Here is a 10,490-nt window from a genome sequence, read left to right on the forward strand (position 1 = left end):
CTATCCACTTTTCTATCATAAACATTTAATTAATTAATTACATGGATTTTGACAATTTACATGATTTAATTTACATCTATGAGAACTTTCTAATTTGGCTACTTTGATGACTAACAAATTATATATATCATACTGAAAGAGTATGGAAAATGCTCAGACCAATGTGTTAATTTTGATAAATCGACAATCTTCTATAGTTCGAATACTACAAATGAACAGAAGAAATTAGTCTCGGAAATATTGAGGGTACGAAGTTCAACAAACTTGGCAAAATATTTAGGTCTTCCTAATGGCAGATAGAAGAAGGAGTTTTTTCAACATCTCAAAAAGAAGGTGTATACTCAAATTGAAGGGTGGAGTACCAAATTATTATCACAAAGAGGTAAGGAAGTCTTCATAAAGTCGGTGCTTCAAGCTATTCCAACCTATGCTATGTCTTGCTTCCTTTTACCAAATTCTCTTTGTGGAGAATAGAAAGGATCTTTGCGAAATTTTGGCAGCAAAAAGCACATGGGAAATGAGGGATTCATTGGTGTCAGTGGAAGTATATGTGTTGGCCTAAAGAGGAGGGTGGTTTGGGTTTCAGGCGCATAGCTCAATTTAATGTCGCACTTCTAGCTAAGCAAGGTAGAGAATTTTAAACAATCCAAACTCTTTAGTTGCGAAAGTTTTTAAAGTAAAATATTTTCCAAGTGTGGATTTTTTAAATTCGCGATTGGGGAATAACAGTTCATATACATGGAAGAGTATTTGGACTACAAGGGGCATTTTAGAGGAGGGATTATGTTGGAAAGTTGGTACTGGTACCGATATTTTAGCTATTAATGATTTTTGGATTCCAGATGCAAAAAATACCAGATTATCGTCTTTAATTAATAATTTGAACAATTTTAAAGTTGCTGAGCTAATTGAATCAAGTAGCAGAATATGGAAAAATAAGTTGATAATGTCTACTTTTCCGGAGGAAGTTGCCATATAACACCCCTTAACCTCAACCCGTTGCCGAAACAGGGTTACAAAGCATTACTAGAATTAAACACTAATAACGAACAACACCGAGTCATAAATCTATGTTTCAATTTAAAATTTTTCAAATTCCACCTTTAAGTCCCTAATATGGACCTACGAGACCCAACATATGCTTAGGAAGTGACTTGGGATTAAACTGGGAACTTTGGAAACTTTTTCTTGAAAATAGGAGCACACGCCCGTGTGGCATGGGACATGCCTGTGTGGCCTGCCAAGGGGGCTCCCATGGTCTTAGGGCCAACCCGTGGGCAAATCTGACTTGCTCACACGGCCGTGGGACTAACTTGTGGGCAATTCTGACTTTACCACACGGCCTAGGTGAAAACATGATTTTTCACCATTTTAAAGCTATTTTCACATATCAAACACCTAATTCATGCCCAATACATTGACTTATAAATCTTGACCAAATAACATTCATCTATTCATTTCAAATACTTCTTAAAAGTTACAAATTACTTACACCCAAAACATAAATATATTTAAGTGACTAAAACAAAACCTAATACATGCCACATTTCCAAAAGATAGATTCTTCACCAGAAATTAAGCTGAGGTTAGGATTGACTCGGATGCTGCACCAAACTTCAACTTTACCTAGCCTGCGCACGGAAACAAACCGTACGCTGAGATTAGAAATACTCAGTGGTATTACCATAATTCAAATTATAGCAAATATAAAATATTATAAACATGCATAGATAATTAACAAATCATACATATAATTCATACCAAGTTATCATATTTCCATTGTATCATTTTCATTATTTGATTCAATATCTCATCAATAAGATTACCAACTATTCATGAACATTTCGTTCATCTCTCAATCACATATAAATATCCAATTCACATTTAAATATGAATAATTCATTAGCCTAGGTTTTATGCCTTCAATCTCATAGCTCAAATTGTATTTCTCATTTCATCTTATAATATCACTTTCTCATTTCATTCAATAATTTAATTTATCAATTTCATTTAATTTTTCTCTTCACATGTATTTCCCCGATTAATATAACTCGGACTTTAGAGGATACACGAATCCAACCAAACACCAGAGTGGCGGCCAACGCCTCATCGGATAGTTCGAAGCAAATAAGTGACGACCAACGTCTCATCAGCTAAGCCGAAGCAAAGCGGCGACCAACGCCTCATCGAATCTATCCGAAATAAATATGACACAACAAGTGTTTTATCGACTCGAAGTCGAAGAATCCCTGAATTCTTCCTATCCTATGACATGCCAACTATATCAACCCTACCCCGACTAGTTAATAGGGTATTAGAATCATTCGAATTCAAATCAATCACAATAACAATTCAATCACAATTTCAAATTCACCACAAATCATTATACAATTCAATTTCACACATGTATACATTCATCAATCAAATCCAATTCTCATTCAATTCAATTATCACTGCTTACCTCAATTTCATTTTTCATACACATATATTGAAATTAAACATTTAATAATAAATAACTTGAATTAAGGTAATACAAACCGATATTTTTTCGAGCTACTCCTCAATCACTTTTTCCTTTCCCTTCTCATTCAAAGTCTCAGTTTCCTTGTTTGCTATGAAAATTAGCATAATTATAATTAATTAATAACACACTTATTTTATAGAAAATAATAACTTTACATGCAACTTTAACCTAAATCTCAAATTTATCCTAACTATTTTCATCTTCTTCCTTTTATAATTCATATTATTTCCTTATTCAATTTCCATCAAACATTTATCATTTTTTCATAATTTTAAATTTCTATCAATTTAATCCCTACAACACAAAACTTATGACCTTGTTTACAATTCAATCCTTTAATCAATTTAAATCAAAATTTCTATCAATTAAACTCCTAATTTCATCATTAGTTCAACATAAAACCTACTTAAAAGTCTATCATCTTTCAATATTTTCACACAAATTCAAAATATTAAACTTTAGAACTTCAAAATATCAAAATCACTAAGAAAGAAACTTAATTGACTTACCAATTTAACTTCCAAGCTTTCAAACCCTAATTTCTCCTTTTCTTTTCTTTTCTTCTTTCTTTCTATTTCGTTTCTTCTGTGTTTCTTTTCTTGTTTTTCTTTCTTTTATTTATTCTTTATTTCATTTTATTTCTTTCATTTACTAAATTAATAATTAATTATAAAATATTTAATTAATACAAATAAAATACTACATGTGTATTCATACATACATGTACACATGTAATATTTCATCACCATATATTTTCATTATCTCAATTAATTGATAAAATATAATAATAATAATAATAATAATAATAAGTAAATATCTTTTACTTAATTTATAAGTAAATTTATATATTATATACACTTGTACTAATAATTTAAATACACATGTATTTATTTTCTAACTTACACATGTCACTAATTTAGTTTAATTACTAATTTAATTATTTATCCTTTCTCTATTTTATTATTAAACTTTTATGCTCTATTCAATTTAATCCTTTCTACTAAGTACTTCTAATTAAAATAAATTCACCTAATTAAAATCTAATTCAACTCACAACTAACTTCATAAATATTTTTTATAAATATTTACTAACTCATTTTCCTAATACGGAAACCTTAAATTCACTTTTTCGGTGTCCGTGAAATATGGGTCATTACAAGCAGAGAAGATTCTCCGTATTCCGTTGGCAGAGGAACCTCATGATGATTTTCGGGCATGGAGTGGTGAGCCGTCGGGAGAATACACAGTACGTAGTGCCTATAAACTATTACAGAGCATTGAAGGCAATCCTACAGCTTACGTTTTACAAGCCGACTATAAGGAATTTTACAAAAAACTATGGCTACAATAATTACAGTTTGGAAATTATCATGGAACTATCTACCTATACGAGGTAATATGTTACAAAGAAAGTTAACGAACACAACAATATGCCCTCAGTGTGGAAGTGGAACAGAGAATATGGACTATCTTTTTCGTGAATGTCCTATTTCAGTTTCAGTTTAGAGAGAGTTATCAGGCCAGTTTTCTATACAATAAACCCATTTGGGGTTTTTACAATGGCTAACCTGGGTATTTTCGCAGAGGTCGCCATCTCAGTGTAGGCTTTTTTGCTATGTTTTATGGGTCATTTGGGGAGACAGGAACGCTGGAGTGCATAAGAAGGCTAGTAAATCTGGAAAAAAATAGTAACTTTCGTTAATAATTATATATCAGAGCTAAACGAGAGTGATAAAAGAAATACACAGAACTCTTTTATTGTTAGAAAATGGAGGCACCCATCTGATCAGGTTGTGAAGATTAATTTTGATGCCGCATATGATGCAAGAACTTGCCAATCGGCAGTAGGGGTCGTGGCCAGAAATAGCGAAGGAAGTGTTCTTTTATCGTGTACGGAGATCCATCAACGAGTTGCATCTACTTTCGTTGCTGAGGCACTCGCGTGCCGGAAAGCGACCCAGATCGGTATTGACATGCAATGGTAAAAAATTATTATTGAAGGAGATTCCTTGTCAATAATAAAAAAATGCAAGGCGAAAAGCCCAGACAAGTCTCTGGTAGGCGCTTATATTCATGATATTCATCAGCTTTTGTTAAAATTTAGGGAATGTAGATTTGAATTCATCCCACAAATAGCAAACAGTTTAGCTCATCTTTTAGCAAATGAAACGTTGAAGAATAAGGAGGAAATATACCTGGTAGGAAGTGTTCCAGAATCTGTAGAGAAGTAAGAGGAGAGGGACAGGGCGAGAGAACCAGATTGAAAATGGAAGGAAGAAAGTGAAATTGGGGAGTTTGAAGAGGGATACCAATGGATTTGATGGAGAAGTGCTCCCTTTGGGGATATGAAAGTGTCTTGATGAAGAAATGTCAGATGAAGGGACAAGACGGCAAGAGATAAGTTCTGATTGGGCAGGAAAAAGGCGTAATTATTGCGCTTCTAAAGAAGTCTGATTTTATTTCTGTTTTTTGATTTTTCACAGGCCAAAATCTTACTTTTGGGTCTCATTTCTGGTTATTTTGGTTTTTGTTTTCTCGTTATTGCTGTCTTTGGGCCAGGTCTTATATCTGGGCTCCTTTTTTTTTTGTTTTTCTCTTTTAGTTTATACTTATGTATTTATTGAGTTATTTTAATAAACCCCAATCTGATTATTAGTTTCAATATATATATATATATATCATATAGATATCAAACTTAAAATAAATATGTCATATAAATATCATAATTAACAATTATCATTGAATTAATTCTTAAAATAATAAAGAAAAGGAAAAAAACTTATAATTATCATCCGCTTAGTCATTGTAAATAAATAATAATAATCAACATCATCATTGTGCACCAAAATCTTTTCTTTCTCATTTTACGGTTTTCATCTTATAACTTCTGGTTCTTTTTAGCAATAATGAAAAAAAAAAAAAAACATTTTATTTAACTAAGATTTAAAGATTAAAACCGATGGGTCATATATATCAATAAGAAATATTGGCAAAATAAAGAATATATAAATCTCAAATATTCAATTTTATTTATCAATTCATGGCAACATAATAATTTTATGAATTTCAAACAAATCATAATAAAATATTAAGGCTAGTTATAAAATATATGTAGAAAAAATTTAAGAAACGTAATTTTAATTATCATCAATAATAAAATAAAATAAATTAAGTGGTATAAGTAGTTTATTTGAAACATTTACAAATCACTTGAAAAATCATATTTTCTTTAACTCAGCTCGATATCATATGTAAAATTTATTATATTGCATAACCAATGATATAGGGTTTTTAGAATAATATGATTTTCATAAGTTCAAGAAATACTTGATGTGGAATTGGAGTTGGCCATTAGGCTTGATGAAGAACACAAACAAGAACACCTAATAAATTGTTTTCCCCATCTTGAACTATATTTAGATCTAAAATATTTTACATGATTTTCACAAGTTCAAGAAATACTTAATGCAGAATTGAAGTTGGCCATCCATTAGACTTGACGAAAATACAAAGAATAACACTTGATAAATTTATTCCGCCCTTTTGATCTCTTCTATTAATTATGCAAACCCTAAATAATGGAGGCTATAATCTTTCTTTTATTTTATTTTATGTGTGTAAGCTTAACAAGTAAAGGGAGGATCAAATTGTAATGATTAACTTTTAACTCGTACGTCCATCAAGTAACCAAATAAATTGATAAATTTGACACATTATTTTAGACTTAATTGAGCCTTGGGCTAAAATCTTACAATAAATACTAAAAATTAAAAATTAAAAATAATTATAATTCTACATATAATTAAATAAAATAAATTATAGGAAATACAAACTATAAAACAAATTGACACAAATATATACTAAATAAAATTTAAAATTTAAAATATATTTTTAAAATTAACTTTTAGTGTTGAAAATATTCTAAAACATTTTAAAATATAATTATTTTTTAAATTAATTAATTAATTTAAAAATCAAAATTAAAAAAACTATAATATTAATAGGCACAAACACTAAATAAATTTATTTTTTAAATATCATTAAAATTTTCAAATCATTAATTAATTTTAAAACCTAATATTATAAAAGTATTATAATATTTTTTGGTGAAAAAGCACAAATAAACTATCTTAAACAGACATAATCAAATTTGTTGCTCTAGCTGACTCAACAACAGCTACTAACTCTTCAAGAATCTTGTCGAATACTTGCAATGCTAAGTTTCTTTTTGAAGCCATCTTGGTTAGACGATCCGCAACTTGAGTTTTTTTCTCTAGGAATATACTTAATTTCTCATTTGCTCAATTGTTTGCTGGGTCATATGAATCCTTTTGAACAAGGCTGAGTTTGCTTCAGTCGAATAAATATCTTGAAGGGCTTTGACCGCTTCTAAGTTATCGGTGTGGATAAGAACCCTCTTGTGACCCTCTCTTTGAATGAAAACTAGACTATCTAAAATTTCCTATAACTTAACATCAAAAACTGAACAAAACCTAAGAACTTGTTGTAGCCTGCGATCCATTGTCCATCTTGACTGTACGCCACCCCCCGGTAGTAGCCTTACCTGTATTGTGCTTAACAGCTCCATCAGTATATAAAAAAATCCAATTATCCATTGAATCTGATTTATGAGAGAGTTTGAGTTGTCCAAAGGAATCATTCTAAGTGTTGCAATATATTGTTTTGCCCAGCTTATTGAAGACTTAATGGTATCAGCAGAGCTCCTCAATATCCCTTGGAAAATAAAGAGATTTTTATTTTTCCAAATGTGTCAAGCGATTAAACTGAAAAGAATAGACCAAAGAACCCCCACATTTGGTAACCATATTTGAAAACCCAAATTGATTTCCATCCACTCGAAAAGATTGCCAGAAAAGGACCTGTTTCGGATACTGATAGGTACGGCATTTAGCCATACCTTAGTAGCAGTTGCGGAATCTCTAAGGACATGTAATAAGTCTCTAGTCCCATGCTTACTCGACAAACAAGAACTATTTTGTTTGATCCCCCTCTATGATATTTCCACGTTAGTTAGAAGACATTGCTTGTATACAAGCCATAAGAAAACCCTTACACGTTGAGGTCCCTGAAACTTCAAAATAATCTTCCACCATCTATCATTTGAATTCCATGTATTTTGATGGAGAGACTTGTAAGCACTTTTGATAGAGAAGGCACCTGCGAGGTACCAATCCAATTAATTCAATCGCTCCCTGTTGAAGGATGGGGGAGAAACGCTAACAATTCTTTTAACAATGTCTTCAAGAAACCATACTCTAAATAGGTCTAAGTTCCATGATCCATCATTATTAACCATTTCGCTTAAAAAACAATTCGACACCAGATTATTATGAGAAGACACATTATGTATCAGAGGACCCAGGTTTGGGATCCATGGATCTTTCCAATATCTAATAGAATCTCTCACCCCATAGACCAACATAAATTTTCACGTAACAAAGGTCAAACCTTAGCAAGAGCTCTCCATATAGCTGAACATTTTCCTCATGTTATGCTCTCGGGCAACCTTTCCTTCATCTCATACTTAGATTTGAGGACTTGGACCCATAAAGCTTCATCTTGGTTGCAATGTTAAAACCCAACTTTAATAAGAAAGAGAGTTTTGATCCTCTAAATCCTGAATCCTAGTCCTTTACAGACACACGGTTGACAAATAGAATCTCAATTAACCAAAGGAATTTTCCTCCCGCCATTAGATTACCCTCAAATATTAATACTCAAACAATTCATGCGGAATCCAAACTATTAATCAACAAATTGAATTTAAAACTCTTTTAAATTCTAAGCCAATTTTGATATGAAATTTGTCACCATCAATGGTTAAAACAACTCAATCTTACAAACATTCAATTAATAGAATATGCTTTAATTTTGGCTGAAAATACTAAAATACTCGATAAATATGTAAACAAAAGAAGCATCTATAGTTATAGAAATATTAACAACATGCTTTAATTTTGGCCAAAATTATTAAAAGAAGCATCAATATCAACCAAGAATAGGCCAAAAATGGAAAGAAAGTTTAACTTCATATAATTTTGGAATGAATTTTACTGAAAATGATTAAACCAAATTTCAGTATATTTGTATTTATTTGGAACAATTTTCGGTTAACAGGTTGTTTTGGGTTTCCTATTTTTTCAAAAAAATAAATTAGTTGAAAAATATTTTTTTGTTCAAGGTAAAAATGCAATGAAACTGTTAAAATAAGAAATTATGAGCCTAGATAATGGGCTTTGCTATGAATATTGGTACGTGTTTGGCTCTGATGTACTTTGGGAGCCTCGGAGGGCTTGCAATAAGCATGGCGATTGGGGATTAAATTTTAAATTATAAAATTTTGATATGTTAAAATATAAAATATAAAATTTATCATTTATTAATTTATGATTTCATTATTTTGAGGATTAAATATATTTTTTTTATTTTCTTGGAGGCCAAAACGTAATTTTACTCTATATTAATTTATAATTTAATTATCTTTAAAAATTAAAATTGCAATTTTACATTTTTTTTACTACCCTTGTATTCACCCCTATCTACTAATGTATATTAGAGATGGATAATTCACAGAAAATATTTTTGGTTAAAGAGTGAGAGTCCATATAGGATACTAATGTGTTGGTGAGAATTATCAAGAGGTTTTTAAGAATGAATTGGGAGATTATTCTTGTCTACTAAGAGGATAGTAAAATAGTTGATGCGTCGGCGGCAATGGGGTTTTTACAACCAGTTGAAGTTCACAAAATTGCGGGCGATTTTGATAGTGTTGCTACATTTAGAATGATTACAGTAAGTTAAGTGTTTGTTACGTTAAGCATTCCATTGATATATAAACCCTTTTAATTTTATTTTTTTTAAGAAATATATCTTTAAATTATATACGAATTTTGATTTAATGTATATTTTGATACGTAATTTTTTATTTGATGCAACTATACACACGAAACTTTGTTTGTAGTTTAAATATATACATTAAACTTTACTTTTGATTCAATCATACACATTTTAAAAAATATATCAATTTATTTTATATTAGATAAATGTATAAATATTAAATAGTGCTATATTAATAATCGTGTTAATAATTTATAAGAATTTAATCAAATCAAAATTTCATATATAAAGTTGCACAAAATCAAAGTTAATGTATAAAATTACACGTTAAACCAAAAGTTATATATAGTTTAGAGATTTATCCTTCTTTTAAGTTTAATATTTGTTAGAGCATCATACCGCTAATATATTAAGATTAGGGTTTGAAGTTGAGAGATGCTTTTAAATTTTTCTAAAAGTTCAATAAAATCTCAAAGATGATAATTCTTTAATAACTCCCAAAGAGCATAATAATTTTACATTATAGATCCGATATTATAACAATACTTTTGTTTTAATTAGTATCTTTCAATTTGCAGCTTGAAATTATTTATGTATCACATAATATTAAATTTAGTTCTTAACATTTACATCTTTTATTAATTTAGCTCTTATTTTTTGAGTTAAATTTAGCATTCAATCTTTTAAAGAATCAAATTTGGCCATCTACGGCAACTTGCATGAAAATTCACGTATACTTCATGCTATTCCTTTTTAAATTTTTATGAAATTTTTATATTTTTAATTTTATTTTATTTTATAAATTTTAAATTATTTGTTCATATGATATATAAGATAAATAATATTATGTTAACATGATGTGCACATGAACTACCATGCGAGTTGCCAAGCCAATAACATTTAAAAATTACTGTTTTAAAATCTTTTTCTTTAAAAAAAATAATTTGACTCTTTAGCAAAATTTAACTTTAAAAAAATAAAGAATAAAAGGCAAATTGTTAGAAAATGTAAACAGTGAGCGTAAATTTATGATTATGCCTTCGTGAAAGATCTCTTTCATAATTGTTACTTAACTATTTAATTAATTGCAATAATTGGGTTATTGAGT

At 29.7% G+C, this 10,490-nt stretch overlaps 1 long non-coding RNA gene across 2 annotated transcripts; it reads right to left on the minus strand.

Annotated features, from left to right (window-relative positions):
• Window positions 1–1,431: 1,431 nt before the first annotated feature.
• On the minus strand, window positions 1,432–5,004 carry LOC108467398 (uncharacterized). 2 transcript variants are annotated; one of them, XR_008286865.1, is made up of 3 exons: window positions 4,720–4,969; window positions 4,093–4,453; window positions 1,432–1,631 (listed from the first exon to the last, which is right to left on the minus strand). It is a non-coding gene; the product is annotated as an uncharacterized LOC108467398 (long non-coding RNA). The 2 variants fall into 2 exon arrangements; XR_001868824.2 differs by having other exon boundaries at window positions 4,093–5,004.
• Between the last annotated feature and the right edge of the window lie 5,486 nt (window positions 5,005–10,490).

This window comes from Gossypium arboreum, chromosome 8 (genome assembly GCF_025698485.1).
Source record: "Gossypium arboreum isolate Shixiya-1 chromosome 8, ASM2569848v2, whole genome shotgun sequence".
In the NCBI taxonomy this organism is placed as follows: domain Eukaryota; kingdom Viridiplantae; phylum Streptophyta; class Magnoliopsida; order Malvales; family Malvaceae; genus Gossypium; species Gossypium arboreum.